Source organism: Pygocentrus nattereri, chromosome 24, assembly GCF_015220715.1.
Source record: "Pygocentrus nattereri isolate fPygNat1 chromosome 24, fPygNat1.pri, whole genome shotgun sequence".
Lineage (NCBI taxonomy): Eukaryota > Metazoa > Chordata > Actinopteri > Characiformes > Serrasalmidae > Pygocentrus > Pygocentrus nattereri.
Window position 1 is genome coordinate 13259077 of NC_051234.1, and position 15779 is coordinate 13274855.

The 15779-nt window shown below is 41.4% G+C and overlaps 1 protein-coding gene across 2 annotated transcripts in view; it reads right to left on the bottom strand.

The window, feature by feature from the left end:
• The window catches only part of erfl1 (Ets2 repressor factor like 1), a 59592-nt gene extending 50533 nt beyond the window's left edge, over positions 1-9059 (bottom strand). The window contains exon 1 of one of the 2 annotated variants that reach the window (XM_037533934.1): positions 8895-9059. The gene's annotated coding sequence lies outside the window, so the exon portion shown is untranslated. Of the gene's footprint in view, positions 1-3317; positions 3449-8894 lie in introns of those variants that run through there. The other variant, XM_017703876.2, reaches the window with a different exon arrangement.
• Between the last annotated feature and the right edge of the window lie 6720 nt (positions 9060-15779).

The following is a 15779-nucleotide window of genomic DNA, read 5'->3' on the forward strand; positions in this document are numbered from 1 at the left end:
CAGCGTTTAATGTTTTGATGGTGACAAGTGAGCAGATCTGAACTCTCTCTCTCACTCTCTCTCTCTCTCTCTCTCTCTCTGTCTACCTCTCTCGCAGTCTCTCTCACACACACTCAGTCAGAGGGCTCGAGAGACCGCGCGAGTCGCTCACACAGCCGCTAGCCTGCTGATTTCGCGACTCTCAGTCAGAAAGTCCTCCTATACTCTGTGCACGAAAGTCAGACCTCTGTGTTTAATAGCTGGACTCATCGTAGGCTGACTTAATCAGAATGCCAATAAGGCGAGAGCTTAAACAGCTTAAACAGGCTGTCCGCGCGCCGGCGAATTATTAATAAATATGAACCTCCGTATTTTCATCCAATATATAAACGCAGCGCTTTACCACACGAAGCTTCCTGATAGGAAAAAGAATTCAGAGTAATCTGAAGTTTCACTTGCTGTAAGAAAGTGTGATGCCTTTGTATTTCTTTACCAAGCACCAAGTCTTCTCCGTCCGTCTTTTACTGCGTGATGTTAATAAAATCCGCAGTCCAGCAGCTCGGAAATGAGAAGAAAAAAAAAACAGAGAAAGCTGAAAAAAGTAGAAAATACGGAGAGAATATGAGAGTAATGTGTATCCGTTAGGAGCACGTGGACGCCTGGCACAAATAAATGCGATGCGCGTGTTGAAATAAAAGCTGTACGCACGAGCTCATTTACAAATTTAAAAGGCAGAATAAATTTAAACGACAGGACGCAGAAAAAAAACGAAAAAATTAGTCTGTTCAAAATTTTACTTGGAATTGTCAGATGAGCATCTGGAAATTTCAACTTCGAATGATTTTGTATTTTTTTATTATTAATTAAGTTTAATTAGACTTGGACACGCTGTAAACTGGACTGCTTGTTAATTTGTGAAAAAAATTCTAGAAATGATTGAAATTATTTGATATAAATCAAATCTTACTTACATCCATTAGACATTCATGTTTAAATAATAATAATAATAATAATAATAATAATAATAATAATTATTATTATTATTATTTCCTCTAATAGAAGACTCAAGGTTTTCGCTTCAGACATGCTCTGAAACTCTGACAGCAGGCTATTCTAAGTCCTCCGCAGTGTGAGAGGTAGTAGGTGGAGGGTTAGGGGAGGAGGGAGGGGGGCAAAGCTGAGGGACGTAGAGAGTAGAGATTTCCCCAAATGCCATTTAATGTCGGAAATATTTCCTCCAAATATTGACAGAGGGAGAGACGCAGGAGGGAGCCGAGCCCGGGCACAGAGCAGCGCTGGAAGAGAATTAAACGACATTCCAAATGTCCGAAATCAGAAAGCGGCTTAGACCGCAGTGAATTAGACCATCATGATAGAAATGAAATGAGCTGTGAAAACAGGCAAATACACGCGGTCAAATGTGTAGAATGCCGCTGTTTCAGTGGAGGATCCAGAGAGAGTGAATATCTGGAAACCTCAGCGTGTTCAGTGTTCAGAATTAGGCGAGCACGTTTGTTTTCCCATCACAGATTCATTCCAGTCCTGTTTTTAATCACTTAACAGCCACTGTGCGTTCAACACTTCACAATGGACTACAACATCATCTAAAATACTACTTATCAGTGAATGAAGAAAATTTTAAATCATTATTTCATGTTTTTCACTGCACGATTTGAATGTTAGATTTAGATTCATGTCATGTCATTTTTGCTTTCAATTCAAAGCGCAAACTACTTTTTTACTCTTTTCATTTTTTTTCTGACAACAGTATGTAACTTACATAGAGCTAGAACCTACTACTGATTGTTGTCTTCAAAACTGAAACGTAGGTCTGACTGTCCATTTTAAACAGATAAAATATAGAAATCAGAAAAAATGTGCACTACGGTAATCATTAAAAAATCCATTAGCATGCAGCCTGAAAGAAAGTCTATTTTTCATCTTCGTAGTGAAACTTGAGGCCTACAGTTTCTTCGGATCAGCCTCAAACAACCCCCAAAAAGTTTTTTAGAGAAACCGCGAGGACCTAAATCGTGAAAGCGGAGATCTTGAGCGACCTCTGGATTTACTCGCCTGGTAAGTAGTGAATAATTTAACAAACGCAAACAACTTTCTGCTGGTTTCGATACATCTAGTGGAAGATCAGGACATCTGATGTGCTTAGACCTACATGTCTATATATCGATTTATAAACACCTGTTATCAAAAACAGAGCGGCGCAAATAATTGATGAGGCGCTCCCGCTGCGCACGTGGATATGCATTCCAAATTGGCCAATGTGAGCTTTAAAAAAGCATCTTTGATTGAACTTTTTCACTTTTTGAGTTGTGGCTCACCCGCTGAAGGCTTTACGTGGAAACTAGACATGCACTCTTCCAACTTTTCCACGGCTGAAGCTCCCCCGGCTTAGCGGCCTGTAAGGTGTCAAAGAAACGTGTTTCAGAGCATCCATCGAACTCCACAATATCCCCATGACTTGTGTCCTAAATTTGGCATTTTGCAAATTTGGAATTTTTTAAAATTTTCATTAAAATGTATTTTAGGCGATATTTTAACCCGTACTTCTGTCAGTTAAGAAGTGCGTGTATTTAAAAAACACTTGATAGGCCTTAAATATCAAGTGAATATACGCCTATAGCTATGAGATACACACAGTACACTGTAGAACTCAATATAGTACTCTCCCTCGCAGGTCTCTAATGACCATTAAGAAAGGCGAGGAAATGGACTGGATGGCCGACGACTGGACAAGGGCAGGTGGAAGGGATGAACGCAGAGCTCATGAAATGTCTCCACTTAGCGAGTCAGTGACTGTCTAATTGACTGATTGATAGTGTGGAGTGTAGGTGAGGCTCCGAGCCCTGCCTTAACAAATACGCACACTGATCCGGGCTGCCACGAGCAACACGCAAAACCCAGCTAATGTTTCTGCACACTGAACACACACGACTCTGCCATTCAACCGAGCGAGTCGACAGTCACATATACAGACACATCCGCGTCCCCTTAACGAGTAATCAAGATTCAGTGTTTTTCTTTTGTGCCGTTTGGTTATAAAAAATAGAAGGATAAACTATGAACATCGCCAAAAGTCTAAAAATGAACAATAGCAACTTTTTTAAAAGTTGCAAAAATGTCTAAAAATAAAAACAACAACAACAACAACAACAACAATAATAATAATAATAATAATAGATGTAAAATACACATATTTTAAAATATACTACAAAACTTCCAAACTAAGACAATCTAAAGAAAAGTTTACGGCCCCCGTGATTCTACACAAGCTGCATAAATAAGCGTAATAATATCCGCGGGCGGTGCAGTCGCTACCATACCTCCGCTCGTGCCGCTCCGGCGCTCCGTACTCTCTCCCTCTCTCCACCGGGCCGCAGTTTGTGCGGGGCGCTGGAAGCCCGGGACCGCGCGTGCACCTCTACACCAGCTAGCACGAGCGCTGTGAGTGAGGGAGAGGGCGGGAGCGCGCAGAGGAGGTGCGCATCTCTCTCTCTCACTCTCTCTCTCTCTCTCCTTCTCTTTCTCTCCCTCTCTCTCTCTGTGTAAGTAGTTAATTAGTAAATCCCCATTCGCTGTGCCTCGGGTCGGTTTGTTTTCCCCGGTCGACAAGCCGAGAGGAAAGAGAATTTGAAGTAGGATTCGACCCGTTTCCGCTCCTCTGTCTCGTGTATGAGGTTAGAGAGTGTGTGTGCTCGCGCGCGTGTGTGTGACTGTGTGTTGAGTCCTCCCTCCCTTCTTCCCTCCCTCCTTCTCTCTTTCTCTTTCTCATTCTTTTGACCACAGGAGAAAGCCCTTTCTCTTCCCCTCGTTCTTGGCCCTTTCTCTTATCTTTCTTGTTTTGCCAACTCTTTTTTTCAGCGCCTCATCTTTGCTGTGCTCGGTTCTTGCATATACCTCACTAATATTGACCCAAAGCCAACAACATATGACCCGAAGAGTCTTTTAAGACTCTTTTTAAATGATTTACACGCAGAGAAACGTTTCTGGCTTACACAGAGTTTAGGTAAACATTTTCCGTGTGAATCATGAGTGCTTTCTGTTTGGACACTGAATCACTTCTACTCCACAATATGGGAATAATTGGTGCATGTAAAAGAAATGTCTCGCTGCATTATTAAACTATATTTCACGGCTTTCACTTGCATATATCTTTCCTACCACCATCTAAACTTGCCTCTGTCATTTCTACTAAGAACTAATTAGTGTCTGGCTAAAGTTCCATCAAGATGAACTGAAACAAAGACCCTCTATGGCCTCGTGGGCCAAACCTGCAGTTTCTTTCAAATGTTGGCGATGAGTTACTCCACCACCACTGCAAGCCGTCACAGCCATTGACTCTGCCTAACAAACTTTAAGTACTTAATTGATCCTCAATCAGCTACTTAATAATCCATTAGGTAAACCTGTGGAATTCACTCGTGTGTGGAAACAGGAGGGGGGCGGTTGATGGAAAGAGGAGAGATGCTGAAAGACAGGAGAAAGATGGATCGTGAAAGGATGGAAGTACTCAAAACTACTGCCAGGGACTGAGATGTGAGTTACGCGGAGCGGGACTGCACAAACACTCCTCTTTGTCGCCCCCTAGTGTGCGATTCTACCTAAGAGCGCCACAACAATATCATTTTTTTTCAGGTGGCTCAGTCTCCTGCACTCTGGTTTAGTTCTTGATGTATCTCCACAAGATACATTTTGTTGTTTTTCCAGCTGTCATACTGTCATATCGTCATCTTTATATACCAAGTCTGAATCTTTAAAAATGTCAACTGTGACAAAATGATACCTTTGATGTTATTTTAATAAATAATACAATTGAGATTAATTAACTCTGATTAACAGTAAATCCCACATGTGGATACATAATCACAGAATAATTTGCCATGTTGAACCCTAATAGAAAAATCAACACAAATATTTGATTAAGCATAACAGGAATAACTGTTGCGACAAGCAACTTAATGAAGTGCATAAACATAAGAGGACAAAACCAGCAAACTGATTACTGTAGAATTGATCACTCAGTCTTTGTTTAAAAATGCTACATACAAAAAGTATGACAGTATGCTGAATGAAGAGGCCTGTAATTATAGTAGTCTCCCAGTAGACCTCAGAATAACGATAATGTCTGTCTATCTGTTTGTCCATGAAAGAGACAAAAGACGAACAAGGGAGGAAAAGGACTTCTCAGATTTTTAGCATGTTTTGTGCTCTACATCCCTAACTTGAAACCAATTTTTGGTGAGCAACATGGCACAGTAGTCTGCTTAATGACAACTGTGACAACTGATGAAGTCTCCATTAGGGAAGCTGAGCTTTTCTATTATTATTGATTGAGCTAATTTCGTCTCTTTGAATAGTGCTTGTTGGCTTTTCAGTGCAAAATAAAACTGTCATCATCTGAAGATGAGATGTGTCCTTTCTCAACAGTAAGTTCATCAGGGCACTTTGCTTATATTTCCTCCTTAATTATACATTTACTCAAAATGTATTGCTTTTCATAGACATTGCTTTGTCTGTGGCTATGGCATCCAGCAGAAGCAAGAAGTAAGAAATCCATACAGGAAACAAAGGTGCTTGGCTTGGTTGAAGCTTTCTAGAAAAACCCTTAGCTGGTAAAGAACTCACATTATGTGGAGGTTCTCTAAGCTTTAAAGGGATCTTCACACTCACATCACATTTACAAGAATGATTCTTTAAAGGAGTGATCATTGTTTATGTTCTTTAGGGAACCAAAAGGGATACCCGTATGGGGGATCTATCTGACCAAAAAGGCCTTTAGTGTGGAGTGGAAGGAAGAAGGGTGGAAGAGAAAAAGAGATGGAAAAGAAGAGGAGACAGGAGGAGAATGGATGTGCATGGGTACAGAGAAGAAGGAGAGAGAGAGAGAGAGAGAGAGAGGGAGAGAGGAGGAACGAGCAGTGAGATGGCAAGAGAGCAAAGCAAGAAGTGGGAAATGGAGAGCAAAGGAGAGGTAAAGAGAGCGAGAAAGAGCTCCAGTCCCCAGTCTTAATCTGAGCAGGTCTGATCAATAGCCCATTTCCCATTGTTGCCAGAGCTCTTCGATCGCTACACCACCGAATTAACACACCCACTTTAATCTGAGGGGGAGACGGGCCCCATGGGGGGGTGGGGCACTAGCGTGGTCTGTGAGAGGGGTTGGGGGGCTAAAGGGGGGCAGGGGTAGCAGCTGTGGAGGCATCCTCAAATGAAATCAAATCTAATTGTTATCACTGTTGGGCCCAGTGTTATTACTACCACTGTTTACAATTATCTCTAACCCACTCGTCTTGCCTGTGTTGGCCTCTCATGCCAGCGACAGAGCATAACGTGGACTGGACACAAATAAGCAGATTGAAACCAGTGGACTGGTCATTATGATTAGAATAGTATAGGCTGTACATTTAGTATGGAGTGTGAGCTACAGTGGGAACTCCAAAGGCAGTCAGGAACATTTAAGGAACCCTTCCATTCCAACATGGTGTGACATGCTGGCATTTTTTGTTGATCTAACTAGATGCTTTATTTTGCCATTAAGCTCTATTCAGCTACAATCCTGAGATCTAAAATGCATCCAAAAGGTTGGAAAATCTGATTTTGTTCTGATGTCCTTGATGCAGGTGCCCAAGAATTGTGTGATCATACCTGTACATAGTGGAATTTCTTCCATATGTTCTGTATTTTACAGAACTATGTTTTATTTACAATCCGTCTTGAGTTTTATGGGAATGGCTTGGACCAAAATGATAAATCTTTAGGAAAGGTTACTGAGTGAACATTAATCTATAGATGCCATTATGCTACAATTGGCATGTTCTTATTTATCAAATGCTCTTCTAAAACATGACAGAAAACAGCACCATGTTTGCTTCTAAATCTCGATTTCCACATGATGGATATCTCAGAATCATTTACCCCTCTTAGTTTGGTTAAGACAATTCCCAGTGGGTTATGAGGGTGAGCTGATGGGTGTTGACTTTACCACACTAATCACTCACCTTTGTTAACTGACACCACCTGCCTCTGACCCTAGTTCACAAGAATCTGCTCTTTCTACTTGCCCATGTCACTTTATTTCATATCAGAGCAATTTTCTCGTTAGCACAAGGATTTAATTGTGGGTAATTAAGCATACTCCTCCAGTGGCTGGAGCTGAGTGCAGTTAACTGTGGCTAAATTAGCTTCAGTTCAGCTGTGAAATACGAGGTTAAGTGAGGGTGGCATAAGAGAGTAGCGACTGGAATTAGCAACTAAAAAATGAAAATACAACACAAATTGGTTTGGATGGTAGCAATAGGTCATTTTTTTTGGAGTGGCTAACATCAATATGCTTATACTACACTGATAGACTCTATAGTAAAACTCAAATGACAAATGTTAAAACTGTGTAATAACTGTGTTAAAACAGTCAGTGATTGAGAAAGATCACCACTTAGTCCTAGTCCTAATAACTTTGATGAAAATACTAAAAACCGCCCACTTTTATCCTATTTGAAACCTGTATGAATCTTTCTACAGACCAGTTGCTAAGCGCTGCTTGGTCCATAAGTTCCAGCGAGCAGGCCTCAGTCCATGCATCTAAATTGAAGAGGCAAACTAAGTCCCAAGAAAGCTACATTAGATAAAATACTCAGCTATATAAAGTCTCCATGCCCTTTTCTGCATCGGTACTTTTACTTAAGCCTTCTGGAAGTCCATAAACATGCCCGACAGCCTCCAAGATGATGGGGAATGATTTAGTCATTGACTATTATGTCCTGTTGTCCTGACAATGGATGTGGGAGAGGCCATAATCAGGCACAGGGTTTATGAGTGTTTGATCCTCAGTGAAGCAAGGCTTTTTACAGTAATAAGGCTGTTATAGCCTCTATAAATATTGGCCCTAATAAAAGCTGACACCTTTAGGTGTCCAAGTTCAACTACATGGCAGGCTAAACTACAACATGTAAGTACAGTTCATTAAGTGTTTGTAATCAACAGAAATTGGACAGGTGAGGACAACTTGGACCACATTCTACAAGCTTCTAGACTGTGGTGAATTGATCTAGGAAAAATCTTACATTTGTTTATAACCTTTGCACTATTTGAGGGTTCATAAACCCTTTGGCACCTTTGTTTTTAAAAGAAAGTGTACAGGTCCAACAGGGATTAGTACATTCTTTTATATAGTTGAGATTTGATCTATATAATTCAATAGGATGTCACTGAACATTCACTGAGTTTTGTGTAAATGTGCATACATTCTTTACAGCTATGCCAGTTCATTTCATATTTTTGTCTCTCACATTATAAATAGTTCTGACATAGGCCTCTCAATTCCACTGAGCGCAAGTGCACTTACATCATATATAATGAAATAGTGTATAGGTGGGTTTGACTTAAAGCAGATCTGTTTAATCCACATGTATTCTATTGCATGACTGACTGCTCAAAACCCCTACCTTCCATCTGCATAAACAACCAAGCCAACTACAGTCCACTACAAACAGGCCCCTTAAAAAGAGGCGAGGGAAAAGGAACTGATAAAAGAAACTGATACCACACTTTCTCCCGCAATAATTAGCTCAAAACAAATTGAGCAATCAATACAAGAACAAATACACCATGCATCACCTTCCAGTTCCCCTTCCGTTCACTTTACTCACGCCCCCTCCAGCTATGTGATAGTAACAATGTGACACTTTCCCCCCCATCACAACCCAAAGTAATACTGTGAGGCTTTCTAATTAAAAAAGACTCAAACCTAATGTCATTGAAACATCTCAACAACAGCAAGTCAAAGCCTTCCTACAAAAGTCCAATAAGGTCGTGTGGGCTCCAACTGGACTTTTGCAATCTAATGTTCTATAGAAGTATGTTCTGATTCAGACCCGCGTTCGGAGTAGAGGGAGAGAGGAACTCACCTGGCGCTGCTTCCTCACATGGACTTTGGTTCTGCGCGTGGGATTTCCGGAGTCCCGCGCACTGCTCCCACCAACACCGGCTGGAAACCACAGAAAATCAGCTGATATACAAGTTTCAATTGTTGCGTCCAGTTTCTGAGTGATTTCATGCCATGCACGGTCACCTTCGAGCGCCGCCGGCCTCGCGCTGCGAGGAGGAACGGCGAAAAGGACAAGAGACCGAAATACGAGCGCAAAAACTAAAGCTGAGCTGGTTCAGTACGACCACGACGCCACGACCCCTTTCACACTAGTTAGAACTTAAAGAATGAGAGAAAAGGTCGCCCACCCTACAGGTTCTTTACCGCCGTGCCACGCAAGTCCGAGCGCAGTGAGTAGCGGGACGGGGCGCGCGAAGGAGGAGGAGGAGGAGGAGGAGGTAGGAGGTGGGTGGGATGGGATGGGGGTAGATCAAACCCCCTGTTCCGTACGTGACGAGAGCGCACGAGGTGCAGCCGAAGCGCGCCGACAAGGAGCTGAGAGGAAGCGGAGAGAGGTGAAGGAGTGTCGGGGGGCGTGTGTTGCTGGAGGAGAGAAGGAGTGAAGAAGTGGAGGAGCGCGCGGTACGGGGGTTCACCCCTACATCACGCGCCGAGTTTCAATCTGTCCGGTGAAGGCGCGAGGCGCTCCGGCGTCCGAAAAATTGACCAGCGACCGAGAGCGAAAAAAAAGGGAATCGGCCGCGGAAAATATATGTAGACGGCGGGGGCAGATTGCGGATCGATCGGGTTATAATTTTGTCCAAAGTCAGAGAAAATAAAGTTCATGGAGGAATGAAATTTGAAAACAGATGGCGAATCTCTTTCACACTAAATAAGATTCGATCCCTCGGAATGGAGTGTAGATAATATTTGGTTGGACGTTTGATGGAAAATGACGGATTTTTCATTTTGGACAGGTGGGAGTGGGGAGGGGGCTGCAGGTTGGGGTGAAGGAGGGCCAGGCATTGGGGTGGGGTGGTTAGGTGGGCTGGCGATGGAGGGGGTTAGGGGGGTAGGTGAGTGTTAGAGGGGGATACAATGTGTCTAAGGACGAAAACTTGGTAGACGGGAGAAGGTGTGTTTTTTCCCCCGCTGTCCCTCTCCCTACCCCCTCTCTCTTTCTATCTCAAAGTGTCTAAATACCCCCCAACCACCATCTCTAGTGCTCTTCTAAAACGGAGAAGGGGGAGCGAGGGAGAAAGAGAGAAAACAAGAATACCAAATAAATGAGAAATTTTCGTACAGGCACCGCTTCCGTGCGTTCCATGCTAGCAATAACAATTAAATATCGACCGCTTTCCCCGGCCGGAGAGAACCTGAGATACTCAGAGACTGCCAAGTACCGAGACCCCCACACTCACCCCCTCCCTCTATTCCTCCATCTCCCACACACATCTATGTTCCCTTCTCTTTCCATCTCTCTCTCTTTCTCTCTCTCTCGCTCTCTCTCTCTCTCTCTCTCTGCTCTTTCACGTGTAATCCGAATGCATCTCTTAATTCTTACCCTCCATCTCCCCCTTAATCTAATTTATTCTCTTAATTTTGATAGGGGTTATATTTTTAAGATAAAAACCATACGCGTTCAAGACCAACCAACAGTCGGCCAAACCTTAGATTTGACTGGGTTATAATGAACATTTCCTCTGTAATCCCAGAACCCACTTTCCAGAAGACTTGCCAACAATTTTAGAACACCTTGTTTTTTCCTAGAATGGCAAACGCATCTTTACCCATACACGCCATTAACTGCATGGATTGATCACCATTTTAGCAACATGAGGGTTTAAGCACGGCATGAATGCTCAGTCTGATCTCCGACACGTTCGACAGATGAGTTCATTCCATATCTGGGCACATACTCCAGTCCAGTGTTTGCCTACAGATTATAACTGAATAATGGAAGGCCGTAATTGGATAAAGTGGACATGATCAATTGAAGCATTCATCTTGTTTCCATTGAAAGTAAATGATCTGTAAGATCAACAGATATCATTTCAGTGCAGAGATAGCTTATATACTTTTGCGCATTGCCAAAAAATATGCTCAAATCACCTACTGGGTTCCGTGACTCTTAAAAAAACAAACGTGAATAAAGCATAAACTTCAAATAAAATGACCAGAGACATTCATTTGCATTTCATTTGGAGAATGACCAAACTCAAGTTCACCGTCAAGCTGCCGTTGGTTAATTGTTAAGCGCGGTCATAACTTGATCCAATGCACAAGACCTCAGGCTAACTGATAGCCCCAGTAACCCTGCAAGCGGAGCTCTCATGATTGACAAGTGTGTTAGATAATAGGCACCTGGCTCGACATGTGCGCCGATGACATGTTGAGGGAGATTGAAGGCCTTACACATAAGCCAAAAGATAACTTTTCAAACGAACAGCACAACTAGGCCTATCAAAAGTTTCTCCATCACCGTCATTGCCTTTTCACTTGCTTCTTCTTTTTTTCCCCGCCTCAGAACTTCTTTCTCCTCGCACCCAAACCATTCGATTTCTATTTACTTCCCCCCACCGTTCTGCCCCCCGTTCGCTCAGTCTCCTCATCCGATCTCCCAATTTTCACACCTCCCGCCCTCAACGCACGCTATTAAACCCCATTCTTCCCCCCTCTTGCCCTGGTGGCCTTGCTCTCTCCCTCAATCTCCCCCCACTCCTCTCTCTTTTCCATCCTCCTCTGCCCCCCCCCCCAACCCCCAACATCCATCTCGTTTACTCGTCGTTTGCATTTAATTAGTTAATGCATTCATTACGTACGGCCCACTGCTCTACCTGCACTATAAACACACCTTTTCCCCTAAAAACTGCCCCGCGCGCTAGGCTATTTCCTTGGACACCACGTCCCCCCATCCCACCACCACCACCACCCCATTTTTTCCTTTTTACCCCATACCTCTTTTTCACTCTATTTCTCGGTCTTCCACTCTTTGCCCCCTACCTATTTCCCCCAGTCATCTCTCCCCCGTCTATCTCTCTTTTCCCCCCGTACACTCTCTCCTTCTCTCTCCGTGCCTTGCAGTCGCCTCCATCGGCGAGTCTCTCTCTCTCCCCGGCGTTGGAATTATGAAAAATGCGCCCATCGACAGAGCGCCTCAGCTTCGATTAGCCGAGATGGGACATGACAGGCCGCGATCAATACTTATACCGTCCTATAACGTGTCAACTAATGAATCAATCTCGGCTAAATTTTCCATTTTTCAAAAGCCGACGCGAGAGACTGGAATATCCTCTTTTGTAAAGATATTATTATCGATTTCGTCGGCAATTTGACATCGGGGGTAGTTAATTCCACTCTAGAATAAAATTGAAAACACTTGAGATTGAAGTGAGAGAGGCTGAGAGAGGGAGGGAGGGAAGGAGGGAGGCAGGGGCGGAACAGGAGGGGAGGGGGAGAGACGGTTGTTGACTTGATAAAAGAGGATAGGAAGATAGAAGGAAGGGAAAAGGGGAAGGAAGGTGAGCAGGGCCTAGCAGGGGTGCAAAAGAAAGAAAACAGTGCACTATCTATCTATCTTTCTATCTATCTATCTATCTATCTATCTATCTATCTATCTATCTATCTATCTATCTATCTATCTATCTATCTAGCCTCTCAGCTACTTTTCTATCTATCTATCTATCTATCTATCTATCTATCTATCTATCTATCTATCTATCTATCTAGCCTCTCAGCTACTTTTCTATCTATCTATCTATCTATCTATCTATCTATCTATCTATCTATCTATCTATCTATCTATCTATCTATCTATCTATCTATCTATCTAGCCTCTCAGCTACCTTTCTATCTATCTATCTATCTATCTATCTATCTATCTATCTATCTATCTATCTATCTACCTATCTATCTATCTATCTATCTATCTATCTATCTATCTATCTATCTATCTATCTATCAAGTCTGCCAGCTACTTTTCAATCTATCTATCTATCTATCTATCTATCTATCTATCTATCTATCTATCTATCTATCTATCTATCTATCTATCTATCTATCTATCAAGTCTGCCAGCTACTTTTCAATCTATCTATCTATCTATCTATCTATCTATCTATCTATCTATCTATCTATCTATCTATCTATCTATCTATCTATCTAGCCTCTCAGCTACTTATCTATCTATCTATCTATCTATCTATCTATCTATCTATCTATCTATCTATCTATCTATCTATCTATCTAGTCTCCCAGCTACTCTTCTATCTATCTATCTATCTATCTATCTATCTATCTATCTATCTATCTATCTATCTATCTATCTATCTATCTATCTAGCCTCTCAGCTACTTTTCTATCTATCTATCTATCTATCTATCTATCTATCTATCTATCTATCTATCTATCTATCTATCTATCTAGCCTCTCAGCCTCTCAGCTACTTATCTATCTATCTATCTATCTATCTATCTATCTATCTATCTATCTATCTATCTATCTATCTATCTATCTATCTATCTATCTAGCCTCTCAGCTACTTGTCTATCTATCTATCTATCTATCTATCTATCTATCTATCTATCTATCTATCTATCTATCTATCTATCTATCTATCTATCTATCTATCTATCTATCTATCTATCTATCTATCCCACTTCCCATTTGGCTGAAGTCAGGTCTCCATGCAGGAACACAACACACACATTAAGTTTCCACTATTTAAATGTCTCACAGAACTAGTAAATTGTGCCCTTCTCTGTTACCATTTTAGCATGTTAGCACATGCTCATATCATTGTGCACTGTTGTGTATGTTGTGTTCATGTGGCTTTATAAGTAAAGCAGTTTTAGTGGTGAGATGGGAGAAGATAGCAAGTATGTATGGAGAGAAAGAAAAATGGAGAGGTAGAGAGATAAGAAGAGATAGAGGGATTAAGAGAGAGAGGAAAAGAGGGGATAGAGAGGCAAAACGAGAGAGAGAGAGAGAGAGAGAGAGAGACAGAGAGACAGAGAGGGAGTCAGCATGTGTGTCAGAGTGAAATATAGATGGAGGAGGCCGGTGTGTGTGGGGGTCAGAGAGGTGCAGTGTAACTGTCGACAATCACTGCCTTATTTACCTGTCAAAAACACTATCATCCCACACAGCCACAGCCAAGCAATTTCTGCTGTCGCTCCCTCCCTGCTCTTTCTCTCTTTCTCTGGCTCCAATTACAACCTAGAGGGCTATTTCTCTTCTGGACAAAAACACTGCCCACTATCCCTCCCTCTCTCTTCCGATTGCCCTCTTTTTCGCTCCCTCTCTTGCCCTTACTCCTTCGTCTAGCCTTAGCCAAGAGTTGCAGAGTGGAAATGAACAAGCTGTAAACACACACCACTTAGCTGTGTGTGTGTGTGTGTGTGTGTGTGTGCGTCTGTGTGTGAGTGTGCACATGTGTGCACAAGGTAGATGATGGAGAACGCAACACTTTTAGCATGGTAGATAACGTGAACATGGCTTCTTTAACCAGTTTTAAGGCCCACAGTTGTGCACCAGTAGTCTTTTATAGTGAGTTCTATAAGTGCATAACAAGGTTGTGATTACAATTGTTGTCATTTACATTTTCTTGGTTTGAATGATCAAATCAGTTTGTATAATGTATATCATTTGTATGTGGTCAACAAAAGACCATAACTCACTCTAAAAGCTTAACTCATGATTCAAGAACTATATAAAGCCTCAGTTAATACAATGTCATCAAATAAAATGAGCCTTTATTTTTGCTTAAATCAACTGAAAATGCTAAAGAATTGTATCAGTGTGACAGCGTAGCCTAAAAGTATTTCTTTACTAAACTTTACTAAATGGTAAATTCTTTAGATTGATCAAGAACCCGTTGTGTATGGTTTTATGTAGAACCTTTTTGAGAAGGGTCCTGTATAGCACCAAAAAGCATTTCACTATGTAGAACCCTTTTTTCAAATGATTGTATCTAGAGCAATATACAACACATTTTCCACATACCGAGTGTTGGTTCTATACAGAATCGCTGTCTTTACTAAACCACTCTTAAAGAACCATTTTTAAAGAATGTAGAGCCTTACTTTTTGGATGTTCAAAAAAGAACTTTGAAAAGGTTCTTTACACTCACACAACTGAAAAAATGCTAAATGCTTTTCTAAAGAACCATCCTTTGAAAGGTCCACAAGGCAACCAAAACTGATTCTTCTAAGTCATCACACATCAAATATTTTCTCTATTTATTCACAGTTTTGTCTTTATAACATGTACAGTACTGAAAGACCACCCTTTCATTTATTTAATTTCCAGTCTAAACAACCATTGATTACAAGTTTTACAGCATCAGGAAAAAGCAAAAAACATATATTTAACAATAAATTACATAGAAGCCTCAACAACTAAGTACAATACCACATTTTTGTTAATTTTTTTGCCTTTATTACAGCTTCAATTTTAGACATTTCAGTCTATAAAACTTTATTCTACATATTATGTCCCATTTTGATGTACCTGAATTTGCTGTCCTTTGACTTTCCCCTTCCTTGTGCAAGTGCATTGTCTTACCTAATCTCAGAAATATCTCCTTTAGCAAATTTGTAAGGCAGCTAAGGTGTGGTTGGGCAGTTGCTTGTGTCAATGTTAGTGTCTCTTCGAAGGAAGACATGATGTCAGTAATTTATTGGCCAATTTGACTGAAAAGTAAATAAAAAATGGCTTCTGACGTAACTACTCTACATCACTGCACATTTATAGTAATGTGAACAAAATATAAAGTTAATACAACAAACCTATGAAAACAATGCTCATATTATTCATTGCCACACTATATTGCCAAAAGTATTCACTCATCTGCCTTTGCACGCATATGAGTGACATCCCATTCTTAATCCATAGGGTTTAATATAATGTTGGTCCACCCTGTACA